At 27.1% G+C, this 9127-nt stretch overlaps 1 long non-coding RNA gene across 1 annotated transcript in view; it reads right to left on the reverse strand.

Annotated features, from left to right (window-relative positions):
* Positions 1-445: 445 nt before the first annotated feature.
* Positions 446-9127, reverse strand: part of LOC107024317 — a 29335-nt gene continuing 20653 nt past the window's right edge. Inside the window, exon 3 of the long non-coding RNA XR_001457336.2 lies at positions 446-1590. This is a non-coding gene — a long non-coding RNA (uncharacterized LOC107024317). The remainder of the gene's footprint in view (positions 1591-9127) is intronic.

Raw genomic sequence — 9127 nt, forward strand, 5'->3', positions numbered from 1 at the left:
CTTTACTCTATCCTACATGCTCAGTACCTTTCAAATACTGACGCATACGTGTGCTACATCTTCTCGTGATGTAGGTTCAGGTTCTCAGCATCCAGATCATGCATAGATCGATTTCCCGATCTCCAGTTCAACAAATTCAGTGGTGAGTCCTCATTCTCCGAGGACAACAGTCATGAGTTTCATTTCAGTCTTTAGTCATTTAGTTTCAGTTTTTGCTAGATTTAGCTGGGGCTTGTCCCAGTATTTCTAGTCTAGTTTAGAGGCTATTTTCAGATTTCGTTAGATTCAACTTTGTATTGAGTTAATATTTCTTTTGTATTAAACTCATTGTTTTCAAATATCTCAGTTATAGAATATGGGTATTCCCCATCTTTTCATTTTAAGTATGATTTAGCTTGCGCAACAGTTTATTATCTTTAGTATGATCATGATCATGCCAGCAGGGTTAGCTTGGGATCACTTGTGGTCCTAGTTCCGTGTCCGCGTCTCGGGGGTATCTCGGGGCGTGACAAATCAAGTAGGGATAACTCAATTGAATTCATCACCTTTTCAATCTTCTCCTTATGTCCTTTGATGGGCAGCAGTGTTCTCACTTCAGGGAAGAGACACATTGGGGAAGATGGCTACTGAAAGCGGACTTCACCAAAAGCATGATAGCAGAATGGGTTAGAGCTATGTTCAACAGGGTAAATTCACGTAAACTAAAACACTTTTTGATTAGGGATGATAATGGCAATGGCGATGGTGATGGTTTGTTACCTACCATAAGCAGGGACTCACAGAATACCGTAAATTACTTTTTGAGGAAAGAGAAAATAAAGTGTGAACCTAAGACAAGAGTCCACTTCAGATTCATAACATCTTCCACCCTCTGCATCAAAGATTTACTCGCTGCCAATAAAACATACTATATTTACTAGTTTAAATAAATTAACTAAGCTAGTTAAAAGCCTTATAATTCAATTCCACCAATGTGTAATAAATCCAACATTCTTAATCTTAAATTCTTTTGGAAATCCAGAGCAAGACTTCTATGTGGACCTGTAAAAGAAACTTGTTTAGTCAAATAGGCTTCTAATAAGAAAGTTACTCATTCATTACTTATGAAATGACTTTCATTTTTATAAAGTCAATGTTACCTTTATATCTCCCTCGTCTAGTAGAGATTCCCTAAGAGAAAGGGATAAAATCTGTAGAGTTTCTATACGTCAATCTAATCTCGCTTCCATTCATCATCCATTCTAAAGAAAGATTCTTGAATAACATGCTAAGAATATAAGTATAAATCCTTTTATGTATGCTCCAGTAAGATAGTCCCTTAATTTGGTTGGTAATGATTTTCATTTTAACCAAGCAGGCTGCAACGTGAGTACCCTTTTTTTTTTTAAATTTTGCTACAATAGAGAAGATTTCCGTTGGACTAGTTAAAAGCTTTAGATAACACACTGGTTTACATAAGAAAAACGTTCATGTAGAGAAAATATATCAGACTAGTCATTGCACTAATAGCTTCTACAAGCCTCCAGCTTCATTACCATCTCCTGTTTTACTAGCGAAGTTGCTCTGTCAACCCTTTATGGCGCTTTCTTCCTAGTTAAAATGCACGCAATGCAAACATTATTAATAAGAACTAAGAATAGTCTCACTCCCTAGCACACATATCAAGAGTAATATTTTTCAATCGGGAAAAAGAACTTTGTTAAGTTTGTTAAACAAATAGCTTAGCCTTAGCGGACAATACAAAACTTCCCTTAGAGAAACTCAGCCTGAGGGAACTAGATTTGTCATTCCACCATAACTGGATTATAGAGGGTTGGAACCCTCTCTCTGAAAGACCTCTTGATGTTATGAGAAAATGGCTAGTATTCGAGGAAAGTCGTGAGAAAGCAAGCTAAAGGGATATCCCAATAAGAAGTTTAAGCCCGATCGGGCTAAAATGAAAGAATTTGATGGAAGGGGTAGATCATGTTATATTATATTAAATCTTTTAAGATTAGAATAGATGGATAGGATTAACTTCCTGTATGGGTTGCACACAACTTTGCTTGATTAATGAGCAGGACATCCCAGATTGGCCGCTTTTGCTATTATCGAGGCTTTTAAGAAAAAGATCGTTACTTTATAATATTAAGCTTTATGGTATTAAATATTTTCCCAATTATTAGAGTGGTGTCAGCCCTTTTCATTTTTGTCTTATGGATAAAAGCCATTGGGACTTCGTTCATTTTGTTTAAGAAGGTTGCAAAATATACAACATCTTTCCATAGACCTTTTCTTGACTGGATGAATATTCAATATATGAATAGTCATTCCCTCACAAATCATTTATTTTAATATCTCTGTTTTTTTCTCTCTGCAGAAATAGATTAAACTTTCTTTCTTTGCACCATCCATATTTTGATGGCTCAGTACAAGAATGACGGTAGAGAAGAGGTGATAAGGCTAGAGAGGAAAAATTCATTTTTGCTTTCATAGAGCCGCACAATGGAGACATTGTAGTGCTAAAACTAATTTACCAGCGGACAATGTAAAAATGATACGAACCAAGACCAATTATGGTTCTTCTTTCTATCAAAATAAATAAAATTCGAAAGCGCAACACCCTTCTTTACATATATAGTTTTTATGTTTAGAATTATGTTAGAGTTAACAACTTTCTTCCCATTTTAATTATTGGCTTTCATGATGATTTAGTTTATATATATAGTTTTTGAACATCTATAATTGATATACATTTAAGTATTGTGTTTTAAGTTTAACTTGTGCATTATAAGTGTTTTTATGAAATTCAATATTATTACTTATCTTTTTAGATATATTTGTTGTGTGAAGAGTGTGTTATGCCCGTGGTCGCCTACCTGGTGTGGCGGCTCCTCTGTTATGGGTTAATGGGAAAACCAATTTCCCTCTATTAAGTTGATAAAAAAAGAATGGTGCTTGATTGAATAAACATTGGTCGAACGTTTCTAACTGACACCCCAATCGTAATGTCACCCATGTCTGTCTTTTTTTCTTGTAAATATATTTTTTATTAAATTAGAGAGAGGGGTCTTCAGATTCTTTGGAAGAGTCGTACGAGATAGCTCACAATTTTAGTAGGTTTTTATAATATTTCAACAGAAATAAATGATTTGACATTATCACCAATCAATATATATATATAAATGAGGATCTTCAATCCGCCTATGTGGCATGCCTCAATGATGAGAAAATATATATATATATATATTTTTTTAAAAAAATAGGGTTTTTTAGATTATTCTTTTTACACAATAATATTATGTGTATATATATATTGCTATTAATAAGTTACTTAATGAGCATTACACCTCCTAACCTTTAATAATATATATAACACCTAACCTTTAATTTAATAATATAACTCCTAACCTTTCATATTCATAACCTTCAAAATATTTAATATAAAAATTATAACTCCTAAATATTTTACACCTATAAAAACCCACTTTGAGACATTGCATGATGGTCATTTTATTTTTATTTTCCTTATTCTTCATTTTTTGTTTCTTTGATTTGTTTATTTTTTTGTCTTCTTTGATCTGATTTTTGCAGGAGAGAGATGTATAATGAAAATTTTTATATATTTTGCATAGTTTGATTTTATGAGGTAAAATGATTTGACATGTCTAATTATCATAATCACTTCTGTTCTATTGTAATTATATATTTGATATTATTAGGTTGGATTGTTGATGATACAAATCATGATTCTTTTATAGAAAAAATAATTTGTTCATTTTCTTTTTTGCTTCTCTTTGTAGTGCTTTGAGATTTTTTTTCTTATTCTTATAGTTTCTACCAACACTGATTATCTTTATTCACTTTGTAAATTTGAAGAACTGAATTATGTTATGTTGAGAACATGATCCTTCTTTCCTCTTCAAATCATATATAACTAAATATTTTAAACATATTTGCTTGATTAGTTAATTATAATTTTATGTCTTTTTGTTATTTTATTGTAAGGATTGTAATTATGTTATGTTGAGAATGTGATCCTTCTTTACCCAACAAATCATATATAACTAAATATTTTAAATATTTTTGCTTGATTAGTTAACTATAATTTTATGTATGTTTGTTGGTATTATTGTAAGGATTGTTTATAGTTCTTGGTTAAACCTCCGATGCAATAAGAGTTGATTGATTCCTTATCAGATTAATTAGTTAATTGAAAAAACGCCAATATATCTTATTTCTAATTTCGTCTAACAATATCTTCCTGCTCACTAGCTATAAAAATGTTACACAAATATATAATAAATATAAGTAATAAAAAAAGTAATATATTACATCTCAATATAAAGTAAAATAAAATACTAAATATTAAATACAAATATTATATAGCTAAGAATCAAATAAATTGATCCTCTTATAATTTCATATCTCACAATCACATAACAATGATATGGTAAAAATACATAATTTTAACGTTGCATATTATTTATATATAGAAATCATTTATAGGCCAAATGTTTCACAATTTTGAGAATTTAATCAACAAAAAATTAAATATTTTTTTTAATTTTATTTTAAAACATCCATACGATTTCTTTTTTTTTTTGGATAATTCCAAAAAAAATTCTATTCCTTTTGATTAACTTTTTAATTCTATGTCCCTTTTTAAATTTGTTTTTAATTAATTTTTCTCTTAATAGATATCTCTCCTATAATATAAAATAAGAGAAAAGTATATACTGTTCAAAATGATAGTAATTACTAAAAATAATGTTTATTATTAGAAGCATATTTGGAGACTTTTAATAATTTGAAATTTCTAAAATAAGGTAAAAAGAAAATATGTCACATAATAAAATAAATTATAAAAATGGTGGAGGATTTTACTTAAACATACTTTTGTTTATTAAACAAATATGTAACTTTTTTTTACCTTTTTCCTCTTATTTTTATATATTTATTTTTAATTTAATTTTTATCATAAACTCACACCTCTTCATCTTTCATAACCTCTATACTTAATTAATACCTATTAGCAATACCTATAACTTCCAACTTTATACCTTCATAACCTCAAATTACTTAATTGTTTAAATTTGTGACATCTTAAAAGCGCATCAAAAAAGTATTTCTAACCAAATATATTTATGTTTAGCTTAATTGTCCTCTACTTTAATCTTGTAATGCAAAATCTATCGACAAAGACTGCTTTGTGTAATTATTTTTATTTCTAATAAGAATGATACAAAATAAGATATATAAAAGAGAATACTTGATTTGTTTTTTTTTTTGCATGAAATTATAAGAGCAAGATCATTACTAAAAGTAAGACAAAAACAATTCTTGAAAACATTAAAATGTATTTGTAGATACGCTTCGCGGCGGGAGATAATCAAAATTATCATGAAGTTATTTTTAAATTTTAAATAAAATATAAATCATGAAAAATACAATAAAAATTAATTAAAAGAATTCATTTAAACATTTTGCTTAAATTAATAAAAAGCTAAAGACAAGCGAACTTGATTATGTTAAGATACGATGCTAATTGTTACTGTTTAAAAAAAATATAAATTAGTAAAAATACTAAAGACGAGCAAATTTGATTATCTTAATTACGATGCTAATTGTTTGTGTTTTCTTAATGGAATTAAATAAGCAAAGACTAAAAAAATAAAAAATAAAAAAGAAAAAAAGAAAAAAAGGAGACTAAAAATAGTGTTGAAATAAATTTTTAAAAAAATGTAGAATTATAGAAGAGAATTTATCAAGAAAAAAATTAATACAGATAATCATTTCAAATATACTTATTACTTAACTATTCATCCTCCATTATAATGATTCTAAAAATTTACTTAGCTTTTTCTCCTACACTTTAATTATATGAAAATATTATTTATCGTTAATAATTATAAATATTCATATTATTTGTGAACAGTTTTTCTATGTTTACTTTATTTAGGAAAAATTCAAGACTCTAATTATAAGTTTTTATTAGATAGATAAGTTTTTTCTTAATCTTAACATAAAACCTTTTATCATTCATTTATAATTGTTCATTTATTACTTATTTTATTATGCGCTTTAACAATAATATATTATTTTTATGTTAATTCTCTATCACTAAAAATTATTTTACCGAACTAAAATCATGTATCACGCATTTCCTTCCAAAGAATCAATATAGAGAGAAAAATTTTTATATTTTAATATATAAATATTGAAGTACTTTTTTATGTCTTCAAATTATAGATAGCTTATCTATTACAAATAATTTTTCATATTTCTAAGTCTGTTTTTGAATTTATTACTATTTTAATTCTTATGATATATTTTAAAAAATTTGAAAGACTAAAAATCTCACTTTAAATTTTTAACAAAACATCACAGTTAACCATATTTAATTTTGAGAACTCATTCAAATGAATAATAAAGTCATAAATTCTTAATTATATATTATAACTAACATAAAAGAATAGTAACTATTCAACCAAAAAAAGTATAGGTATTTGACCGTACTGCTAATTTAAGGTATTTATTTTTTGATAAAATTAATTCATGAATTGAGTTGAAATTACAAAGCTAAATGATAAAATTTATTAGCTAATCTATTTGGATTTAAGAATTAAATAAAAATGAAAACTTTTATACACCGCGCGTAGCGCGGCAAAATTTACTAGTATATATAAAAAATCATAATTTCTGACTTGACACTTAGGATGGTAATTAATTAAGTTTTGAGTAGTAAAATTGTGGATAACCATGATAGTTAAAGCTTATACCTGATTTTTCAGAACAAGTTCTACGAAATCTATACTTTTTTCCTTTTCTCTATTTTTATTTAAAAAGTTATTTTAATTTCCTTTTTTGAGGAGTTTGTTTTTAAAAGAAAAAAAGATTGTCCACTAAAAAAATAAAAAATATTTCCCTCACTATCAAACAAACTTCATTTGAGAAATAAAATGAATTCGGATGATTTTATTAAAAAATTGATCACTCGTGTACGTATAATATATAAAGATTCGGGGTAGTTTGGTTAAACATTCATAATAATTCTCTCCTAGAATCTTATGCCAAACAAGCTAATTAAGTTTTCTAATAATTTATAAAACAGAAAAGGTTTTAAAATGTCATTTTAACGTATTAGAAATTATTTTAAAATGTCCTTTTTTATTCACTGGGTTAAAAATGTTCTTAATATACTATAAATACTTTAGAATTATCATCCTCCACTTGTTAGGTTGAAAATGTTATTGGCGTAGAGAAATGGTTCAAAATACACTTCTTTCACCTATTGAATCAATAAATAGTAATGGAATAAAATTTAGATGTCTTGTTTGATTGACATATTTGGAATGACTTATTTCAGCATTTATAACATATTAATGGAATAAATTATCTTATATACATGGTGGAATAAATTATCCCAAGATCAGGATAACTGATCCCAAGATTGTTAATTATGGGATAACTAGTTCCCAACCAAACGATCCCTTAACCTATTAAAAATGGTTCAAAAAAGTCCTTAACATATTAGAATAGTTTAAAAACGTCATCTTTTTAGCTATTGAGTCAAATATACCCTTAGCGTATAGAAATGATTCAAAAATACTTTTATTTCACCTTATTGGATAAAAATAGCCTTAACCTATTAAAAATTATTCAAATTTGCTCTCCTACCACAACAATATGTTTTTAACTGTTAAATATTAGTATTTAATATGCCCGCATTTCGTTCAATCTTATTAATAAATATAATATTTTTATACTATTAAAATATTTTTAAAAATTCATTTTAGCCTTCAAATTTGGATAAATGAAAACTGATCAATCTTTAAATTCGTTTTACTTCTATTAGCATCTTAGTTATATATTTTTTCTAATATCTAATAATTTTAGTCTTTCAATAGATAATTTTTGTCTTTTAAACTATTGAGATTTTATATAAATTATATTAAGTGATAAATTTATTCTGAAAAGAAATATCTTTTTATGGGCATATATAATGAAATATTTTTATATAAATAGAGAAAATACATCAAATCCCTCCTGAACTTGGCACGAAAACTCACTTTAGTACTTAAACTATACGAGCGCTTAAATTATCCCCTTAACATCTTTGAAGTGATTTAAACACCCCTTTAGGGATGACGTGGCAGGGAGAGTGAGTGTACTCTTTTTAAAGCGCGTGAAAGAAGGAAAAAAAAGTAAGAATTTTTTGAAATCCTACGCATGGCCTTTTTTTATTGGTCAATATATAATTAATATTTTAAATACTTTTTCTTGATATATTAACTCTCTAAAAATATAGAATTAGTGGGTCCCCTTTTAATTTCTTTATTTTTTTTCTTTTCATTTTGTTGTCTTCCCCAATACACTTTTGTTCTCCATTGAAACACCTCCTCCTCCATCTTCCTTCAAATTTAAAAAAATAATTTCATTTTACTAATTCATTACTAATTCATAAAATTCAATATCAAAGTTATTTTATTTACTTGATTTCGCTCTATATTATTGGTGTCGATTTTGTAAATGTAAACTTTCTTAATTTTGAGTGACCCATTTTGATTTCTAGATCTATTCAAATATTTCTCACAGAATTTATATTTTTTTAATCAACTTTCTTATGTAATCTTCATTACTTATTTGTGTTGACAATAAAACCTTGGCTTTCAAAAAAAATTCTTCGTCCAAAAGGGTAAATGCGTGGGGTGGATTCGAAGAAGATAATGTGAATATTATAGTGAATAATTTCGTTCTAGTTATTTAAAAAAATTGTTGAATATTATAGAAGAAAAGTAAGAATTGAAAGTTGAAATGGTGAAGAACAAGGAAGATGAAAGATAGGGGGTTGGGGTATGCATTTACAAATTAATTAATTGATATAATTAATATTAAAAGTGTTTAATAGAAAATAATGAATAAGTAAAAAAGAACTAAAAATTAATGACGTGGTACTACATGGTTATGATGTGGCGCTTACGAGGATATGATATGGCGGGTGATAATGATGTTACAGTCTCAGGGTGGAAAAAGATCACTTCAAAGATGATAAGGGTGGTATATAAATGCCCGTATAGTTTAAGTACTAAAGCGAGTTTACGTGCCAAGTTCAGGGGGGATTTGATGTATTTTCCCATATATATAT

The sequence above is a fragment of the Solanum pennellii genome, chromosome 7 (genome assembly GCF_001406875.1).
Source record: "Solanum pennellii chromosome 7, SPENNV200".
Taxonomy (NCBI): Eukaryota; Viridiplantae; Streptophyta; class Magnoliopsida; order Solanales; family Solanaceae; genus Solanum; species Solanum pennellii.